At 36.5% G+C, this 23,196-nt stretch overlaps 1 protein-coding gene and 1 pseudogene across 1 annotated transcript in view; one reads left to right on the forward strand and one right to left on the reverse strand.

The window, feature by feature from the left end:
• Positions 1–23,196, reverse strand: part of NKAIN2 (sodium/potassium transporting ATPase interacting 2) — a 1,347,683-nt gene that overhangs the window by 518,145 nt on the left and 806,342 nt on the right. The window lies entirely within an intron of this gene.
• Positions 16,488–17,008, forward strand: LOC118858467 (annotated as a pseudogene).

Here is a 23,196-nt window from a genome sequence, read left to right on the forward strand (position 1 = left end):
TGCTGAGCAGGGGCTTGAGGACAGTGGGTGGTCTTCTTGCTGGAGGGCCCTGGCATGGGGAAGCACCAGTACTTCTTGGCTTGTTGCCATAATGTTTTTCTGTGGCCTCCTGGTCACTATTGTGAGATGGGCATACTGGTTTTGAGGATGTCAAATTGGGGACACTGGTCTATAGGTCTGCTACTTTTGAGTTTCAATAAATGCTTTAACTCCTCTACCTTCTACTTAGAGAATTCCTTATATCTTGCGATTCTGGACCACTCAGGCATATTCATGGTTATCTTTGAAGTCATGAATTCTGCCTTAATGATATATCAATATATTTAATTCCCCAAGTTAGTATGTAGTAAAGTAAAAGCTCAAACCTGAATCATTTGCCTCTATTTCTTTTTCCTTTCCACTGCATAACATACATGGTCCTGGATGGATTATAAAATTGACCTAAGGACTACCATATTGAGATGTCAACTAGCTAGAAGACAGCTAAAGAAAGTGGGAAAATGTGGGTAATTCTGCAATTGGTTCTCAGGTTGCCTGGTTATTGGTTATTGTGGTAATGTAATTATTAACAAGTTCTAAATAATCATTTAGATTATAAGCATATTATATAAGTGTTTTATTTCAAGCATGTTGGTATGGCAGGATTTCAGTCACCATCATTATTACGCTTCTAGGCCCCCAGGTTCATTACCTTGCTGTCATTTTTATCTTAATATCAATCACTCTCTATAGCAAATCAGCTGCCAAATATTTCCATTTCTATTTCTTTATATCATATATACCATCCTCCTTCTCTCTACTTAGCCAATATGCCAGTTGAAGCCCTTATCACCTTTTGCCTCAATTATCACTATAGTCTCTTGCTTGGTCTCCCTGCTTCAATTCTCTCTTTACTTCTCTGTCATCCATATAGTAACCAAAGTAATTTTCCTCCAGTAAATATCAGACCATCTATCCTGATGAAAAAAATGCCACTTGCCTCCTGCTATTTATGAAATCAAAGATAAACTTTGTGGACATTTCAAGCTCTTCACACCTTATCCCAATCTTACTTTTTCAGCCTTCTTATACATTATTTCCCTCTATACATTCTATGGTCTAGCCATATGATCTTACTTGCTATTAATCAGACTTTTCATCTCTATGCCTTCATACCGGCTGTCCTCCACATCTGCTATGCTCTCCCTCATCACTTTAGCCTCTTGGAATCATTCATTTCTTTGATGACTCAACTCAAAGACCTTCTGAATGAGGCTTTTCCTGATTTCCTAGCTCCTAGTGTCTTCTACTTTGAGGTTAACTCGTTCTGCTATTTTATATAAACTAGTATATAGGAATTTTGAATGTACTTTTATATGTACAAGTCTCTCCATGCCCACCTCCATTATAATGCAAGCTCTTTGAAGACAAGGACTACTTTGCTTTTATTTGTGAATCCCATGTGCTCAGCACACTGCCTGGCAGATAAAGGAACTTAATAAATATTTGAGGAATCACTTTGCTACATACTACTTTCGTGGTAAGTCTCTGGTCCTCAATATCCCTGTACATGAAACGTGAGGGTTAGACCAGTTGGTCTTTCAAGATCTGGATCTAACATTCAGTTATTTTGAACCAAAGAGCCTTTAGATAACATTTCTTCCTCAAATAGGTTGGAGAAGATTTCCATAAAGCCCTGGAAAGATACCATCTGGGAAAAGGAGGGGTTTCTTATTCAAGCAGGCATTTATACATTTTTTTCCTCTTTGTTTCATGATGGTTTAAAAGAAATAATAAGAAGAGTTCTGGAATATGAAACACTATCCACTGTGAAACAAATGAGTAAACTTTGACAATACAAAAGAAGAGAACTCTATAACAGTGAGGACACTGTAGAGAAAAACTAGCAGAATTAAAAGATTAGAAAATAACACCATTTTGTCTATGTTAGAATAACTAGGGATATCTTTAAGCTTTAAGGGTAACCCACATGGTCTTTAAATATTAAGAACCACCAGCAAATGAAGAGTTTAATAAATAAAAGGTGGTAATCAATTCTCCAAGTGTAGAATGACAGGAAATGGGTTTAAGATGTAGCCTGGGATTTGCTTTCGCTATATGTATTTTTGGCAGGGTAAAGAAGATTGCTACATATTTGAAGAAGGTGCCAAGGGATGTCGAGGGAATGAATTCCCAAGAGCTCTTTGAAAGTTTGAATCTCATTTTTCAGGAGTGATTTCAGGGTAAATCCCACCTGAAGGCAATGTAATGGATTAGATGACTTTCAAGTCCTATTCAATCCTATAATTCTATTATTCAGGGATTCTAGTTGTTAGGGAAGCTTAGAAACAGCAAATGGTTTTGTTGTTATTGTTGTTTTTTTCCCCACAAAATTCCCTGTCTTTATGGATCTAGCTAATTGGAATTTTTAGAATGAAAGAAGATGGGATCATCTTTTACAAAGGAGCTTATTTTGCTTTGAACCCAGGCATTTGTATATGTACATGATTCTGATCCACCACAATGGCACAGCTCTGAGGCCTCATTGTAGTATGCTGCTGACTGGGGGTTCTTAAGGACTATTCCAGTCGAGTACAAACTCTAGCAGATTGTATTAGGATAGAAATGCTGTGAATACGAAACCAGCTATATGTCTGTCCTAGCACTAAGGGTGAAGGAGCTCATAATCAGAGGGTTGGCCATGAGGTGACTGATTTTTTGGCTATCATATATCATTATACACATAAAAATACCAAATAGCCTTTCAGTCATTCCATTTATGGTGATTAATAAAAATCACAAAGCTATTTGACAACATAGAGCAAGGTTTCTTAATATAGGTCTATTAACATTTAAAAAATATTTTGATATCTACATTTCAATATATTTCTGTAACTGTACTTCCTCTGTAATCTTAGGCATTTTGTTTTTTGCATTTAAATATTTTGAGAAGTAGTCTGTAGGCTTTATCAGACTTCCATGGGAGCTATGACACAAAAAAGAGTTGAAATCCCTGCTCTAAAAAGATTAATTTTATTTTTGTTACTAAGTGTATGTTTGTGTAATTAACAAGCTTACATACTAATGGAAGAACTGAACTTCCTCTCTATTTACTTTCTCACTATAAGTGAAACCAGAAGACAAGGAGAACGTACCTGGATAATAGAGCAACTTAGATTTTCTTAAGAGAGGAAAATAAAAGAGTTGGTCCCATCCTGAACAACAAATCAACCAGAAGTGTCATTCTCTGATCATCTTACTTTGTAGCACTCACAATGAGCATAAGAGGAAAAAAAGACAACCATGAAGACAATCACATCGTGTGCTAACATCTACTGTAGAGTAACATTCTTTGAAGAATGTGACAATATCCTTCAAACTAAGTTGACATATATCTCAATACTTGGGAGACAAGTATTAAAGCAAAACTTGTGGGTAATATGGTTTAGGATCAAAAATTAAAAGAGGATAATAGGAAGTATCATATTAAATACATTGTTCAAGAAGAGCAGGAAGGTGACAGGTGTAAGGACCAAATAACATAATGTTAAATGCAACTGATTGTTTTTAATAGACAGGGTCTCATCAAAAAGGTAGCACTTATTTAAGAATCTTCTGTGTGGAGTCATGTCATTGACTGGTTATGGAAATATCAAATCATAAAAAAGATAAAGATAAGGAGACCCAAAGTGCAATCACAATATCACCAGCACTATGCACAACCATGGACACAGAAATAAGAAAATGGAAAAAAATAAAGACACCAATTTGACTATCACTATTTCCTAAAGAAGTTTAACTAATGCAAAACAGTCATCGTAACAACCTAACCAAAAGAATATAATTTCAATACTAAACAGAAATTCTAAGTGTTAAATTTGCCTTATGTATTCTAGCATGTCAAATGTAGCAAAGATTGCCTGATGCTATTTATTTTGAGAAAGAGGGGGGCAAAGGGGGACAGGGGGAGGGGAGAGAGAGGGGGGGGGAGGAAAACTTCATAACTTTACCACTTCTTACCTTTCTAGTCTTCTTACCCTTTTCTCCTCTCCATAGACTCTATGACTCAGTGACACAGACCTCCTTGTTATTCTTCAATTAATTTGTTTCATCTCCAGAATACCTACATTTTCATTGGCTGTCCTCCATGCATGAAATTCTCATCTACTGCATCTCTACCTCCTGGAATCCCTGGCTTCCTTTGTCTCAAATAAAATTACATCTTCTGATAGAGGCTTCTGCCAAGCCCATTAATGCTAGTGACTTACCTCTGTGAAATCCCCATTTATGCTCTTTATATCATTAATACATAGCTGTTTGCACACTATCTGTCCCATTAGATGGTAAGTTCCTTCAGAACGGGGATCCCATTTCTTTGTATCCCCAGCACTTATCACAGTGCCTAGCACATAGTAGGCACTTAATCAAAACTTGTCAAATTGACTTGAAATGCATCAATATATCAAAGACCTTTGACTTTGCCTATGTAGGAGCTACCAGTATTGGAATCACTACCACTGACACAAATCATAATGTCTATAATTGATAGTCCTTGAGAGTTGTCTGAGGCTTGGAGAGGTTAAATGCCCTTCTAGCATCTCACCATTTTGGTAAAGGCATTTTTTTGACTTAGGTTCCCCTGACTCCAAGTCCAGCACCATTTTCTATCACAGCTATCTTTACGGTTGAGAAAAGAATTGAGTAGTTTTGCTTTTTCTCTCCTGTCCATTACCACTCTTTCTGCTCTGTATAACAGCCCCATCCCTTCTTTGATCTTTCTCCTGCCCCTAATATATTTAAAATAAGCATGTCCTTTTTAGTGTCTTTACCATTTACTGTTACCCTCAGCTCATTCTGAACCTTTTTGTTCCTACCGCTGTTCCTAAACGGATATCCTCCTCTTTTGTACACAATTTCAGACACTTGCATTTGATTCCATTTTCTCTATAGTGTTTCTGTCTTTGTTTTCATCTAAGCTGGTCTATGCAATACCTGTGTATCCATAATAATTCCTTTACACAACCATTTCCCTCCCCCAACTCTTTTTCTTTATTGGAATAATTTGTGATAGTATATTAGAAGTTCATTCTTGAGAGTTACCAATGTGTCTTGGGCCAACATCCCTTGAAAAATATTGTCATACATATCCTTCTGAAACCGTCATCTCACTTTCTGACTTTTCTTCCTTTTCTTTTCCCTTTACCTATATTGATACCAAAACAATTTGCCAATGCATGTAGTTTAAGGGGAAGAAGTAGTCAACTGAGCTGTTTGAGATCATTGAGACAAAATATACATTTAAGGGACTGACTGTATTTTTTACTGAGCTCAATGATTTAACTACATATTCGGGGCTTATAGAGGAAGAGATTTAAAACTTAACAGAAAATGTCATTTGCTTAAAGAAGAACATATGCCAAAATATTTCCATAATAAAACAAAATGAAACATCGAACCTTAAAACTAAGAGTTAAGACATCACATGTGAGTCTAAAATTGGAAGTAATGAAAGAATATACAAGATGACATACTGAATTCCATTTCCTTCCATTTGCTTTCATTATAATATTCACCATTCCATTGATTACATGTGATTTCTTCTCATATTTATTACTTCAAAGTGGTTTATGCCACAGTAAGATGGTTTCTAATATTTAACAATTTGTCATAAATATGATTTAAGAATAGAAAATTAAATTTCTAGCACTGAATTTTGTTAGTATGAATTATGATGCAAAATTATTTGGATTGTCCTATCCACCTGAGAAATCAGAGTTGTAATAACATATATATTTTTTTAGGTTTAGATTTTTTAAAGAAAAATCTTACTCCAGAAACCTCCTTAATCATTCTAAACTGATTTTCCCCCAATATTATTCTATAATTAGTGTGGTCTCTCATTTGTTACTCTAGGAATTATTGGCTAATTTGAAAATAACATTCACTTTGGGAGAACACTGCACTAGCTGTTGGACCATGAGATTACTACAAAATGTCACAATGACCCTGTCCACCTGATATATTTAGGAGAGGTCAAGACCTTGGAGTCGTTTTTGCTGAACCCTAAAAGACAGCTGATTTCAACAAAGCAATACTACTACTTGGCTTGCTGTAATACCAGTCCTAATGAGGGTATTAAAGGAAGATGATGCTTCCATAGTTTAAAATTGAATTACTTTTTGCAGATTAAAATGACATAGCGGCATTTGTGGTTTAATAGAAGGCATACCAGATGCAAAGTCAGTGATTCTAACAGTGTGTAACCTTTAGCAAATCACATTAATTTTTTGAGCCTTAGTTTCCTCATTTGTAAGATCATATCTACATAATGGGGTTTTGTGAAGGCCAAATAAAGTAAAGTAGGCTAATTAAAAACATTATAAAACCATAACCTAACATTATCATCAGTGGGTAGCTAGGAGGCATAGTAGACAGGATGCTCGGTCTGCAGTTAAGAAGACCTGAGTTCAAATTCCCACTTCATATATTTACTTGCTGTGTGACTCTGTCAGATCACTTAACTTCTGTCTGCCTCAGTTTCTTCATTTATAAGATGGAGATAAAATGGTTGTGGTGAAGATAAAATTATATAATATTCATAAAGCACTTTGCAAACATTAAAGAACTATATAAATGCAAGTTACTTTTATCAAATACAAACAACCACAAAAAAGAAACTCATTTCATTATCCACTCAAGAACATTGTACCAAAATTCATATGAACTAAGTTTCAGAAATTGAAAACTAATAATACAGTAATCTAGTTACTGCTCTTAAGTAATTAGCAAATGAAAATATTCTAAACCAAGTGAATAAGATTAATAGACAGCATAATCCTGGTAGAATAATGAGTTGTGAGGACAGTGTCAAACAAAATATCTGAAAACACAGTTATTCTCCAGACAGATAATGTACAGCTTGAATGTAACTGAACAATAGATTTGTTTTGCTTTGGCTCGGGTTTAAACCCCACAAGTAGCAAGAATATGTATGCACTTGTCATATTATTGAATCCAATGGCAAACTGAAATGACAATCTTTTAATTATGTCAAGCACTATCAGTACTCAATAGCAGATAAAATCTCCTTAGAGTCAAAGCAAATTAATGATTTGTTAATCATTCAATATATTATGTAATGAGCATCGTGTCAAATGGTTGTCATATCATGTCATCTAGCAATCAAACTGCTCCATAGATGACTTTCTTATTTTCATTCCACTCTATTTACCAGCATACTCTTTTCTCTCTCCCTCTGCAAATTCATACCACCTATAATTCTCCTCAACTTCTAGTAATCAGTTCTGCTGGACTATTCAATGTACTTACTTGAATAATAAGAAATTTCATTTGCATAACACTTGTGTAACTAGGACCCAGTTTGGTGGAAAGTATAATGCTCATTTTCAACATTTCACAGACAAGAAAACAGGCTCTGAGAGTTTAAATGGCTTCTTCATTGTCTCCTAGCTAGTAACTATTGGAGTTAGGATTTAAAGCAATCCCTTCTGTCTCGTAGATTTAAACTGTTTCAAATATTCCATGATGCTTACCAACAGTGCTTCTCAACACTTACTAAGAACCAAGCAAGCCCAAGGCACCACATGTACCAGGAACATATGTACACAAGGTACCAGGCATGTAAATATTAAAATTATGCAAACTTTGACATAAATGAATGTACAATCTAGTGAGTGAATAAGATGTAAATACAAATAACTTCAAGGAAGGAGAGAACAAGTCCGCAAGAGAGGTTTAACTGAGGAAAGGTGAAAGATTTGGTAAGGAATCACTTTTTGTTTGGAAGATCTAGGGAGATTTCAAAGAAGAGATGGCACTTGAACCAATATTAAAGAGAAAAGAAGGACTTCAACTAGTGAAGACATGGGTGGAGCTTATTTCAGTTGGGCAAATGGAGGAGGCAGATGGGGTCAAGGCAGGACAAGGTCAGAAAATAACTGAGATTCTAGTCTGGCTGGACTCATATGAGTAAAAGTGAGTAGTGAGAAATACGACTGGAGAAGTTAAGTGGGAGCCCATCCTTAGAAAGCCTTAAATGCTAGGGTTATTGAATAGAAAGGAGAATGATGTGATTGGTCAGACCTATGCATTAAGAAGATCAATTTGACAGTGCTGCAAGGCAATAGGGAAGAGAGAATACAGTAGTGGAAAAGATAGATATACATATTTATATATATATACACATATTTATATATATATATACATACATATATATACACATACACACACATATATATACATATATACACATATGTGTGTATATATATATACATATATGTATCTCAAGAATATGATCCTGCCAATTGTGAAGGGGGTTGGAGTTGTTTAGCTATTAATATGGAGATAAGGAAGGATGAGGGAGACAGAAAGAAAGACAAACTGTGTGGTTAGGAACTAGTATGAGGGGAGTGAGCCTGTTTATGACACAGGAGGGGCACTGGAGAAAGTACCTTAACTCAAAAAGAATTGCTTAAGTTTCCCTGTGCAAGTGAGAAGTATTGGGAACAGAGCACAGGAAAAACTGATCCAATTCTCTCAATACAAATGGCAAAATTTTGAATTTACTGAAATTTCTACAAGAGAAAATATAGTGCCTGGCAGTAACAGGTAGCTGCAGAGCTTGGCGTGTGACATCAATGTATATCCAAAATGGGTTCAAGAGAAAAGGAGATTTAGGAGAGTAGATGATGAGCGTAGTTTTGGAGCTTTTCAGTAATAGCTGGATATTGAGATAAAGCTATGCGACAGAACCTGGGAATGTATGACTGTAGATATAGGAATCACATGCTTAATAGGATCTTAGATGACAGGATGTTTCACGGACCTAGAACTAGAAGGAAGATCAGAGGTCATCTACTTCAAACACTTCATTATACAGATAAAAAAGCTGAGATTAAGTTATTTGCCAATGATCACACAGGTTATGTCAGAGGAAGCAGGCAGATATTCTTTACAGTATACTCCACTGCCCGGCCCCCACACCCCTGAACTGAATGAAGAAATGAAACTACCAAGGAAAAGACAGCATACGAAGATAAAATTGACTAAAGTGCCCAGTACTGAAAGAACACATTGGGGAATATGTAAACTTTATGAAGTCGAAAGAATCAATCAAGAAGGCAGAAAACATGTGGTCAGCAAAAGAAAAACAGAAGGAGAACAAGAAGGAAACAGTTTCATGGAAACCAAACGAAGAGAAAAAAAAATCAGAAGAGGATAGTCAACAGTGTAAAATACCACAGAGAAGTCATAGAAAATGAGTCCCAAGGAAAAGTCATTGTATTTGGCAAATAAAAGGACACCAATGATTTTTTTAGCTTGTAGTTTTAATACAGTAAAGGCTTAATTACCTTTCCAATGCACTAATCTCCCAGGTATTCTATCTCCTCAACTCCCAGGAACTTCATCTCTACTCTATCTTAGCTAATCACAGGAAGGAAGACAACTTAAAACTATAATATGCATCTTACACAACTCTGAAACACTACCACTTGCTATTTTTCTTCATGGCTGCCTCTAATTTCTCAATCCTTTCCTGTTCTCATAGACTACTTTACTTCTGCTCTACTAACTTCATCTTATTCATCTAATGTATCATTTAAACTTCTTTATAATTTTTGTGTGCCCAGAAATTAGGAATTGATAGTTATATCTGGGAATGAACAGCTAGATATCCTTTCATATTAAAACACCAAAGATGATATGCATTCAGGACGATAAATGGTATTTTGGATTATGATTGTATGTCCACAATCAAGCTTTCCTATTAGTATATGTTTCAACAAAGACTCACAAGTGATTAACCCTGCTAGTATATAACCAATGAACAGAAGGTAATAGCAACCCATTTACTGTAGCATCTGTTAACCATGATTCAGTTAAGTACTTGTCAGAGTGACTGTGATAAATAGTCAGATCCAAAACATTTCACACATTGAGCTATCCAAGCTGAAAATAGAATGGTTTAGCCACATAGGGATAGCATCTAGAAAAGTAACTTAATGGAAATTCACTTTCATATGCCAGTTTTTAGCTTCCATAACTCATCTCCATGTTTGGACAGTCAGCCAGTCAACAAACATTTGAAAAGCTCATCCTATGTGCCTGGTACTGTGCTAAGTCCTAGGGACATAAAGAAAAACAAAAGACAGTTTCCTATTCTCAAGGAGCTTACAATCTAATGAAGGAGACTACCAAAACAAGTATGTGCACACAAGCTACATACAAGATACACTGGAGATAATCAATAAAAGGAAAGTACTAGAATCATAGTCAAACAATCAACAAGTATTAAGTGACTACTATGTGTCAGATAGTGTGATAGGTACTAGGAGATAGACAAGAATAAACGTCACTGCTATCAGGAAGGTAACATTATTTTGAGGTAATAACGTAACAAAACCAACTATAAATTGAACATTTATCTCAGAAATACAAAATAACTGAGGGAGGGAGGAAGGGAGAGAGAGGGGGAGAGAGAAAGAGAGAGAGAGCAACAGCGAGCACTACGAGCTAGAAAGATTATAAAAAAATTCATGTAGTAGGTTATTCTTGAGGATATTCTGAAAAAAAAAAACCCATGATATCCTAAAAACTCATCCAGTTCTTAAGCAGTACTGACCACATCTTTAATACCCTAGACAAGAGAAAAACATTCAGGTCTCCTCAGTAATCAAATTCATAATTACAAGATGGGAGAGACATGATAAGGTAGAATTTCTTCTGAAAAAAATGACTTGGGGATTTTAGTAGACTGAAATCTCTTTATGAGTCAGCAGCATGATGTGGCAGCTACAAACAGCTAATTCAATTTTGGGCTTCATTGAGAGGTATAGTTTCTGGGAAAGGGGGAAGTGAAAATCCCACTGTACTATACCTCAGCTGCAGTATGTGTTCAGTCCTAGGTTCCATAATTTAAGAAGGACATTGATCAGAAGGCAAATATCTAGAAGAGGGCAACCAGGAAGGGCCATAAGTCTGTATCATAAGAAAATCAGTTGAAGAAACTGATATATTTATTCTGGGGAAGAGAAGACTTCAGAAGACATTATATTTATTTATTTATTTGCTTCAGAGGACATGGTGACCTGAATTAACCAGAAGTTTGAGACTAACAGAGAAAGAATCTTACTCTTAAAGACATCACTCTTCTTTACTAAATACATATGAACATATGGTGATCCATTTCTTTTCATATTTGCTTGCATTATGAAACTTATTATCCCATTAATTGCATGTGATTTAATATTATCTTTATTAACCTTTCAAAGTGATATGTGCTCCAGTAAGTCTTTCTTTTATTTAACAATTTTAGTAACCAAAAAACAGAAAATACATTTCTTGAATTGCACTTTTTCTTAGTGTGATTTTTTAAAAATATGGACTAATCTGCTGAAGAACTTAGTTTGGAGAATATAGCTTTTTATATTATTTAGGATTAAGAAAAATTTGACATTACCATTTTTCTTAGGCACCTTAATCATTTCCTCAGGGTCATGCTATAATTAGTGTTTTGTTTTATCTACTATCTCAAGAATTATTTACTAGGTTCAAAAATTGGATTAAACCAAAGTTGCAGAGAAACTGATTTAGGTTCCATGTCAGGGAAAAATGAAACAAATAACACCTTCCTAATAACTGTATCTGTCCAAAAATGAAATGGGCTACTCTGTATGGTAGTGGGTTCTGCTTCTTTGGAAGTTTTCATATAGAGGCATAAGGAGAGGAGGGGAATGCTAAAATCTTAATAATAAAGTTAAATCTAATATCTATCCATTGTTCCTACTTCTGCCCTCTTGGGATAAGCATAAGTTAATTTTTTTCTCACGAAGACCCTTCCACCCAAGACTTCTGCTCTCATGACTAAACATACTTAGTTCCTTAAATTGATTCTTACATGATACGGTTCCTAGTCCTCTTCCCAGAATCCTCATTGCCCTTATGAAGATATGCTTTAGTTTCACAAAGTCCTTCCTAAAATGTCGTACCCAGGACTGAAAACAATATTTCATATACAGTATGGCTAGGACAGAATTCCCTTTTCCTATATATGCAGATGCTTTTTTTTGGCACTAAGCGTAGGATTCTACACTCATACCTGTATAACATCACCTTGTATTTCATCCAGCTTTTTGAGAGGATTTGGAATCCTGATACTATGATTAACATTATTAGCTATTTCTTTCAGCGTGTGTCTCTTGCAAATGTGATAGGCATGCTTTATGTCTTAATCCAACTCAATCAAGATTAGGAAATTGATGAAAACAAACAGGATGAGGATAAAGGCAATGTTTTATGGTATAATAATCATTCCCTTCAGGTTTCCATTAATCCATTCATTAATCCTCTTTAAATGCAGCTGTCTAATAAGCTACATTTCTACCTAACACTAAGATCACGCATTGTTTGATTTATCTAAAATATAATCATTGGCCCCAATTCTTAATGTGTATATTTTCATTTTAAGACAATATATACAATAACTATAATGTTCCCTCTTGGGGGTATAGAAAATGGTTCTTAAAGTAATTGCTTAGATTTGTTGAGATTATTTTGAGCCCCATCAGTTGGAACTAAATTTACCTACATGCTTGAGCTATGGACAAATCCAATCATCCTTAGCATTTCTGACATAGAAAACAATGGTGCACATTCAGAAGTGGCATACTAAATAATAAAAAGCTAGCATTTATATAGTACCTACTCAGTGTCAGGTACTACATTGGGTAATTTATCAATATTATCTCATTTGATGTTCATCAAAAAATTCAGAGGTAGGTGCTATTATTATCCCCATTTTTCAGTTTAGAAAATTGAGGCAAGCAGAGGTTAGGTGACTTAACCAAGATCATATATACAACTAGTAACTGTCTAAGGCTAGATTTGAACTCTGATCTTCCTAAGCTCAGGCCCAGTGCTATCTACTATTCCACTTACCTGCCCACATATATAACAAAGTTATTCCTTTCCAATACATATTTTTAGGTAAAATCATTTGTAGATGATATCTAATGTCTCCAGTTTGGAAAAAATAGAGTAATTTATAAATTAGCCAATGGAAAAAATTCATAAATTTTAAGAATTTACAGCCTTGATAGGTATATGCATAATTTTGCTTTGCTAGATAAAAGGTTATCATTGGGACCCAAACTCTTAGCAATAGTAATGGGGATTTGCAAATTTGTAGCTATTATTTTGGTGTCAAGAGGAGACTGTGAAATACAGGGTAGGGTTAGATATTTTCAGAATTGTAAAAAAATACACCCACAAAACACAAAAATTTACATATTAAATGGGTCATAAGTTAAGCCATAAATATATTCTTTTGTTCATTATATTCCTTCAGTATATACAAAAAGTCAAGTGCTCAATAAACATTGGTTGAATAAGTTAATTAACAAATAAATTCCCTGCAGTCTAACTGCACTTCTTTCATTCAGTTTTGCATCTTATAATGAAATTGATCCATAAAAGCATTTTAATACTAAATGCATTAAATAGACCAAAACTACCATTACAGGGAGAAAAAGAACCACCACTATCCATTAGAAAAAACAATTTCTCAAATGAAGAAACTACAGATACTAGCTTGGTGATGAAAAGAAAAACTCCACAAAACTAATAAATGTACTATAAACTATTAAGGGCAGATACAGGCTATGGATAAGGCATTGATTATTACTGGCCTTCTGGTCCAGCCAAGTTCTTGCTCATTGAATATTTATCATATGCAACTATAAAGTACTGCTTTTCTTTTCCCCCTGTGGATATTTTATTTACTGAAAAGGGCAATCACATGAGGAAAAAACAGATAAAAGCAACTTGAGTAGCATTTCAGATTGTTCTGAGAGAACCTGAATGAAAGTGATCCTCCTAAAGGGAAAAGTACTGACAGCTGGTTTAAAAAAATGGATGTAGAATATTGCTTCCCCAAAACTAAATTCCATATGATTATTTTTCAGTACTATAATATTTATAGTTGGAGAACTGTGATTCAAAAAACTCTTTGCAGGCTGTGGGAAAACTGTATATTAACTATTTCTGTCATATCTGACAGAGATGTAGTATTAGGATTTCTCAACCCATTTTAGAGGTGAGTCCCTATTCATGAGGAGATCCTACTCTGAGAAGGTAGAGTCATTGAGAATCCAGAGAATTGGAATAGAGAAGGTGATGAAAGAAACTGCTGATGGAAACTGGAACATCAGAAGACAGAGCACAGGTTCCAAATGAGCCAACAGGGTAAGCATACTCCAGTTGATACCAAGTAACTAGACAAAAACAGGCTCTGCAGTTGATGTGAGGAGCTTATCTGATTTCAGTGAATCTCTGATGCTAGGAACTAATTGGAGAAAGAATTCTGCTGAATTGTTTAAGGAGTTCACTGAGGAAAGGCTGCCTTGCTTTCTAACACCACTTACAACTTGACAAAAGAGAACCCTCTTAGAGGATTGTCTATGTTTCACCTTACTGCCCTCTAAGGCGCTCCTCAAAGCCAGAGAGAAAACTTGAATAGCTTTGCAGATCTAAGACTTAAAAGAACTGCTTTTCACTGAAACCATGTAACAGTGCCTCAATGCCCAGCCAAGGGAGCAGACCTGGAAAATTCCTAGGGCTTTTGTTTGCTAAAACAGATTAACACTGCATTGGCAGCTCAAGGGTAGCCAAGAAATGGCTTTATCCAACAGCAGAGCAGAGAGTCCCAGAAGAGGAACAATCCCACATAGCAAATGAAACATAATGCAGACTATTCCCTAAAGAGACCATGTACATTAAGGCCTACCCTCTGAGCTGAGCTGGATATATGGGTTTCCCTACTCATATGCCTCATTTCTAGTGTTTTTGTAATATCTGCCTTCCCCCCTTTTCTTCCATGGACCCTGTGTGCATTGATGAGAATTAAGTTATGGCAAAACTGCTGTACTATATTATGCTATACAATATTTGTTATGTTATTGCATCGTCGTATTATGCCACCTTATTATTATTGTTGATTTGTATTATGATTAATAATATGATTAACTACTACTATTATGATTAAATATACTAATATGCTTAGTAACATGATTAAGTAATCATGATTGTATGACCCGGGAGATGCTGGCACAGGACCACTCAGCATGGCATGCCCACATCAGAGAAGGTGCAGTGCTCTATGAGCAAATCAGAATTGAACCAGCTCAAAGTAAACACAGGATGTGCAAATTTAGAGTATCCACCCCAAATGTTCACATGGACTATTTGTGCCCGACCTGTGTTGGAACATTCCGAGCTTGTATTGGTCTGATCAGCCAGTTAGACACATTGAAATTTGATTCTAGCATAGTGATGTCATTTTGGTCCTCTTTAAGAATGAAGGACAACAACCAACCAACCAAGTAATCATCATTTAAAACTAGTTATGATCTTGATTTATTTGCTTAAATGGGAAGTATACCAGTGAGGGCTTAGTAATTAGAGTAATGAGTAATAGATATATTTCTTTAACCACAGCAGCGTTATCCCTAGGATACTTTCACTTTGGTAGATAAGTTTTTCACTTTAAGGAACCACCTCAATACAGCTGGACTGAAAGAGCAAGCCCTACCCCAAATCAAGGAGCAAATTTGGGGAGTTAATGCCTCACAACTATAAGATAGGTTCTTGGATGGCCATATTAGAGAAAATCACAGCATTTCAAAGATGGGAGGAGTCTCAGAAGTCATCTAGTAGAATCCATACCTAAAACTTAATCCACATGTGTAAACCACATGATCTAAAGGTAATCTTTTCATATGTTTATTCAATTATCCCTCAGATCATGAGAGAACCTCTTTCATAGAGTTGCTCTTGATTTCTTCAGTTATTAAAAATTCAATAACCATAGCTACCATTTATATAACACCTTCTATGTTCTAGGCACTGTGCTAAGCACTTTATGAATATTATCTCATGTGCTCCTCATAACACTTCTGGTAGGTAGGTATTACCCATTTTATAGATGATGAAACTGAGGCAAACAGGCTAAGTAACCTGCCTAAGATCACTCACGTAGTAAGTGTGTGAGACTGGATTGGAATTGAAGTCTTCTTGATTCTAGGCCTATCACTCTATCCACAAACCACCTAGCAGTTTTGTTCAATAACGTCTTGAAAAGGTTACTGAATTATCCTTGAAATTTCAGGGAATTGACACTGTGTGTAATCACTATTTTCTGCTGTGCTGCTGCTGCATGTTATTGAAGGAAGATGTCATGTTACAGGTAAAACAGCACAGTCTCTTAAGTCAGAGAACCTCAGATCAAATCACACCTTTGATTTGTACTACCTGGGTGACCTAGAGCAAATCCTTTAACATCTGTAGTAGTCAATTTCCTCATCTATAAAATGAGAGGAATAGAACGGCACCATATGGGGTGACAACCCACAGTGTAAGAAGGGTTGGAGGGGTCTCGAGTGGAAAAGTTTAAGAAGCACCTTTTGTGTGTTGGTGAAGGAGGCAGCAGCACCATGAAGGCTTCAGGCACCCTGAGAGAGTATAAGGTAGTTGGACGCTGCCTGCCTACTTCCGAGTCCAGAGCTGCCTCTTTATTGGATGCAAATCTTTGCTCCCAATCGTGGTGTAGCAAAGTCCCTATTCAGGTACTTTGTTTCTCAGCTGAAAAAGAAGTCTCCTGGAGAAATTGTATCCTGTGGACAGGTCTTTGAAAATTCCCCTCTTAGCCTGGAAAATTTTGGCATCTGGCTGCGCAACGTTCCAGGAGTGGGACCCACAACAGGTACGGGGAGTACAGGCACCTGACCACTGCTGGTGCTGTCACTCTGTTACTGAGATATGGGAGCCCATCACCAGGCCCGGGCCCACTCTATCCAGATCATGAAAGTGGAAGAAATTTCTCCCAGTAAGTGATGCCAGCCCCACAGTCAAGCAGTTTTATGACTCCAAAAACAAGTTCCCTCAGCCCCACGGAGTTCTGCTTCACCAGCACAAACCACGTTTTACTACTAGGAGGCCCAACACCTTCTTCTAAGTGCAGAGACAAGGAAGCACCTGTTTTATTTGATCTGTTTAAATAAATTTCTCAATTGGAAAAAATATTTAAGAAGCCCAGGACTGAGAGGATTCTGGGAAGATGGTGGAATAGGCCAGAAAATTCCAAGTTCTCAAGATTTTCCCCCATAAAAGAGTTAAAATAGCACCTTAGGGTGAACAAAGTGTGGGTGGACACAAAGAAGAACAGGGGCACAACCAGGATCTTCCTGGGACAGTTTGAGAAGATCTGAAGAAAAACCCCAATACTGGGTTTGGTCCCTGCAAGGAGTAAACACCTCCAGGCTTGGTTCTCTTTTAACAATAAGCTGGTAAGTTGCTTAAACAACTAGTGACAAGTCCTGGAGTTAGTTGGTGGGAGAGGTTGCCTTTGTCCCAACCACTGGAACTTTTCACCCCAGGATAGTAAGGGGAGTCACGCATTTGAACCCAGGAAGATTGAGGGAAACTCTGCTGACGAGGAATGCCAGACCCAGTTGTGCTGTGAGGAGAAGTGGGAGTGAGAAGGAACCAGCACACGCATCTGAGTGGGGAAACAGTGGGGCAGAAAGCCCCTGGCTGTGGGCACTTACAGGAGGTTGGAAGGTTTTTGGTTCTGGGCTAGAAGGGAGAACTGAAGATCTGGGGCTAGAAGTGATTACAAAAATCAAGTCATTACCACAAAAGAAAATGCACAGGCAAAGGGGAAAGAATACAACCACAGAAACCTATCATGGGAAGAGATGACCGGGGTTCATCTTCAGAGGAGGATATTGAAGTAAACAAACCCCCAAAGAACAACGTCAAATGGTCACTTGCCCCCCAAAAATTTATAGAAGATCTTAAAAAAGACTCTAAAAATCAAATGACAGAGATGGAGGAAAAACTAAACAAAAACAATAATCCAAGAAAAACAAGAAGGTTATGAAAGGAAAGTCAACCAATTAGAAAAGAAGATCCAGAATCTTAAGGAGGAAAATGACACCTTGAAAATTAGAACTGGGCAAAGTGAAGCCAGTGAAATTATAAGGGATCAAGAAATAATTAAACAACACATGAATAATGAAAAGATAGAAGAGACAGTGAAACATAAGAAAAACAACAGATTTAGAGAATAAAGAAGAGAAAATATAAAAATAATAAGACTAAGTGAAAGTTATGATCAAAAAAGGATCTTGATACAATAATACAAGAAATAATTAAAGAAAATTGTCCTGAAGCATTAGAACAAGGCAGGGAAGTAGAAATAGAGAAAATCCACCAAACACCACTTAAAAGAGATCCTATGAGGAAAAATCATAGGAATATCATAGTCAAATTCTGGAACCCCCAGCTCAAGGATAAAATAGTAAAAGCAACAAGATTAAAACAATTTAAATATGATGGTGCCACAATTAGAATTACACAAGACCTAGCAGCAGAGACATTGAAGGACTGCAGGTCTTGGAGCACAATATATAATGAAGAGCAAAAGACCTGGGGCTCTGGCCGAAAATATCATACCCTTCAAATTTAAGTATTATCTTGAAGGAAAAAAATGGACATTTGACAAACTCTCAGACTTTCAAGAACTTTGTTAAAAAAATCCTCAATTTAACAGAAAATTCAACATACAAGAACCAAGAGAAGCAAGAGAAACATACACACCAACAACTGACTATAAAGGATTCATAAGGACAGACTGTTTACCTTTTATATAACATAAAATGTAAAATGTATGTTTGAGATTCTTATTAATAGTTGTCGAGCTCATAAGAAAGAGGGGGATAAATCTGGCTATGATATGAATTTAAAAAGTGAAACCACTTAGAAATAGCTAAAAAAGAGTAACTTTTTTATACAAAAGAGGTGTAAGAGGAAGAAAGGATATAGAGGATTTAGATGGGGGAGGAGGGCTGGGAGTTGTGGTAATCTACTTTCGTCACAAATGGGTTTAAAAGGAAACAATACATATATGTTTAGAAGAGTATAAAAGTCTTCTAAATTTAGAAGAAATAAAATGGTAGGAGTATAGTGAGGGGGGAGAGGACAAAGGAGGGATTAGGATAAGGGAGGGATTTTTAGAGGGGAGAATGAGGTAATAGGTAAAGGGAGTTTAGATTAATGGGAATGGGAGGATAGGGGAGGGATCCTTCAAGGGGAGAAGGCAAGTAATGGTTGGTGGAGGACGGGGATAGGAAAGTAATAGGAAGGGTATGTAGTGGGTAGAAGTAAAGTAGAGGAGGCAGGAGGGATAGGAAACAAAAGATATGTACAAACATAAAAAACCCAAAGATCAGGAGCAGAGTATATTTGGGAAAGTATATGTCTATATATGCATGTATATATGTATATACCTGTATGTGTATATATGTATCAAGAAACAGCTAAATTAGGGGCAGCTAGATGGCACAGTGAGTAGAGCACCAGCCCTGGAGTCAGGAGGACCTGAGTTCAAATCCAGCCTCAGACACTTGACACACTTACTAGCTGTGTGACCTTGGGCAAGTCACTTAACCCCAATTGCCCTGCCAAAAAGGAAAAAAAAAAGAAACAGCTAAATTACATTGTAGCCTTCTGGGGGGGTGGAGGAGAAAAAAGAACAAAGTTAAAAAGTGTATAGCAGAGAAGAAAAGAAAACACAAGGAAGCAAAGAAAATATAGACAATTCTCAACACAAGGTGTATTATTTATCATACAGGCTTTCTTGAAAGGAAAATTTATTGTTAAATATTTTGGATCCTCTCCTATGTTTTGCTATGCACATGACATGCTTTTTTTCTTTCTTTATATTTAAGTTTCAATATTTAAGTTTATGATATGTTTTTGTTTCTTTTCTCTATTTTGTATTTGTGTTCTGGTAAAATAACATAAAAAACTGTTAAAAAAAAAAAGAATCCCAGGACTAGGTGAATGTCTACTACACATCATTATGTTATAATGTTACTTATATGAAATTATAATGTTACTTAAGAGAGAAAAGAGCTAAACTAAAAAATGAACAGGCTTCTTTATTAAAAACAAACAAACAAAAGAAATCTGGTCTTGCTTTATCTTCCTGGCTTTGCTTAACTAAATAAGAGAGTAAGCACAGGTAGAAACTAAAACTCAGCTATATTGAGTGCTGGATGAAAAACTTCATAAAGTCAGTGATGGCCCCTGCCAAGTGCTTTATAACTATATGAAAAAGGCAGATATGGAGAAAGAAGACTATTTTACCTTCTTGTCTTTTGACAATGGCGAGAAGCCAGTAACACTTTCTTTTCCTTCGTATCTTTTTCTGACATTATCAGTACCCGATAAATAATAACTGAAATGATGTCAGAGTTCTTTCCAGGAACTTCTCAATTACTTTTCTTCCCAGGATTTGTCTAAGATCTTGAGATTTTCCTGGTGCAGATAATGAGAATCTACATAAAGTTCTGCTAAAAACTTTATGCAATTCAGGAATTCAGGTGCCTATATTTATGCGTTTTTTCTTAAGTCCTGAAAGTCCTATTCTTTTCCTTGTCATACCACTGAATTCTTACTCCTACATTTGCATTTAGATTCTCTGAATAATTTTAGGCAAATAGTTACACATAAACAGAATACAGGCTTTGTGTAACCCACCATCACAATTCTCTGTTAAGTATTTACACACACACACACACACACACACACACACACACACACACTACCTTAACTACACTTTGATTGGCAAATGCCTCCAGGAGACTGAGTATCTAGGCAACCGTGGGAAGATTGTAGACTTTGGAGAAGACAAAAGAAATGGTTCACTACTTCAACTGTCAGAATGAAAGAGATTCCTTCATAATGCATTTACTGCCCAGAGAGCTAGGGGAGCACTTGACTTAATTTTCACCAGCAGTCATCAAAACTCTGTCTTTTCAAATGACTATTTTTCTGAAGTTATCGTTAGATCTCTCTTCTCTCCTCCCCCCTTACATCATAATTGCATGTCTTTAAGGTAATGCTTAAAGATGTTCATTGGCCCTAATGGTCCTGTTTCCAATATAGGCTGCTGAGATAGTAATCCCTTCTAATACTTCTGTTACAGTTTCTACCGCTATTATTTGATCAGCCAGAAAAAAAAAAAAAAACGAATCATGGAATCTGGCTTTTGTTTGAATGAGGCAGGTAAAATGGGATCTTTTTGTCTTAGGGTGTTTCTCAGCCCTAAGACAATGTAATGGTAATCAGGGCAGGACTTTTTGTTGTCTTCTCCTTTGGAAAGCTGAGGTAATTAAGTACCTTTGATGAGTCTTGCCTTTCAAATGTAATGGTCAGCAAAATGGGATTTTTCCTTGTTCTTTGTTTGAGTGCTTCTCAGCACTGAGGCAATCAAGTGACCCAGGGCCCTGAGAAGGGTATATAAGATCCAAGATTGGTGTTTGACTTTTGTTGCTCACTCATGGAAGGAGTGTTGAGAATCTGGGCAAGCCATTGTTACTGCCCCCACCACTCCTGCCCACTCCCCGCCCCAACCCCTGCCCCTGGCTTTGTAACCAAGATAGATGTTGGTGCTTCTTTGGTTAACTATGAACTGTGATTTGAATCAGACAAGGTCTGTCCGTTGATGTTTGTAATTTCTGTTTGTATTTGCCTTGAAGTTCACGGGACTGATTTTTTTCCCCTTGAACTAAGTAATTGATATATGTATTTTTAATTAAACTGAGATTGTTAACCCCTTAAAGTTGCTTTCCTTAGAAAAGCAGATCAAAGAACCTGTTTTGGCAGCTGTGTGCTGGTTGTTGGTGAGTCTTACACCCCTGCAGCAGCTGTTAGCAGTGCTACATTAGGACAATAACATTCAAGTTTGGTTGATGAGATAATGTAGTACACTAGTTTTCCTCAAAATGTTAACAGAGCTTCCCAGGATCACATTACATATTAAGGTGTTAAAAATTCTGGAGGCAGCGTCATAGGGCCTATGATCTAGAAAATTAGAGGTACTAGAAGAAATGATCTCCAAGGTCCATTCCTGCTCTAGGTCCTATGATCCTGTTGGGAAGGTCAGAACTAAGAATAAACTTTGTATTCCTTATCCCAAAAAGATAGAGAACATTTTTTTGAAAACCTTTAGGATTGGATAAATGATCTCACTAGTGCCTGATATAAAGACCCAGGGTTACTTGCCACTAAGCTTTAGCTTTCCAGCTTTCCCATGTCTTGGCATGAATTAAACATGCCAACACCACTATTAGCTTCCACTTTCTGTTCTCTAGAATTGCCAGTCCCATCACTAAAAGCACATGTGTTTTGGGAGATTGTAATTTGTATACTGATCAATAAGGTGTGAAACACAGCTGAGTTGGAATGTATCAACCCACTAATAGCAGAAAGAACATGATGGCTGGCTCTGTGCTGTGAACCAACTAAAACCCCCGTCTTTCATATAATTCCCATTTGTCTCTCATGTGCCGATTTTAGAGTGGCTTATTATCAAACACAGTCAACAGATGAGCAGGCTGCTCTGGCTAATGATTGGTATGGTACAAATTAGGAATGATGGAAAGGAACAAACATTTATTAAGTGCCTACTGTATGCCAGGGATAGTGCTAAACATTACAGATATCTCATTTGGGTTATCGTACTGCTTGCCTTCTCAATGGCTAGGAGAGGTGCTGGAGGAGAGAAAGAATTTGGAATTCAAAATTTTAAAAATGAATGTAAAACACCCCAATCAAACAAGTATCTTTTGATCCTTACAACACCCTGGGGAAGTAGGTTCTATTATTATCTTCATTCTACAGAAGAAGAAACTGAGGCATACAGAGTTTAAGTGGACTTGCCCAAGGTCACACAGTTTACGGTTGGGGCTGGAATTGAACTCAGATTTTCCTGACTCCAGACCCAGGGCTCTTTCGACTGTATCACCTAGCTGTTTAATTTGTGGAAGGAGCACAGTAGTCTGTGGGATCAGGACACCTAGGTTGAAATTCCTCCTCTGAGACTAATTACCTATATGACTTGGGGAAAGTCACTTAGCATCCTTGGGTTAAATCAATCATTCAACAGCCATTTATTAAGCATTAATTATATGTCGAGAACTATGTTAAGCACTGAATATACAAAGAAAGGTGAAGGCACTCTGTTTTCTCATCTATAAAATGAAGGATTTGGACTAGACCTCTGAGATCTCTTCTAGCTATAACTATGTTTAAAAACAAAGCCTTGTTTAGATATTGAGCTATGCAGTTGATACT

Source organism: Trichosurus vulpecula, chromosome 7 (genome assembly GCF_011100635.1).
Source record: "Trichosurus vulpecula isolate mTriVul1 chromosome 7, mTriVul1.pri, whole genome shotgun sequence".
Classification (NCBI taxonomy): Eukaryota; Metazoa; Chordata; class Mammalia; order Diprotodontia; family Phalangeridae; genus Trichosurus; species Trichosurus vulpecula.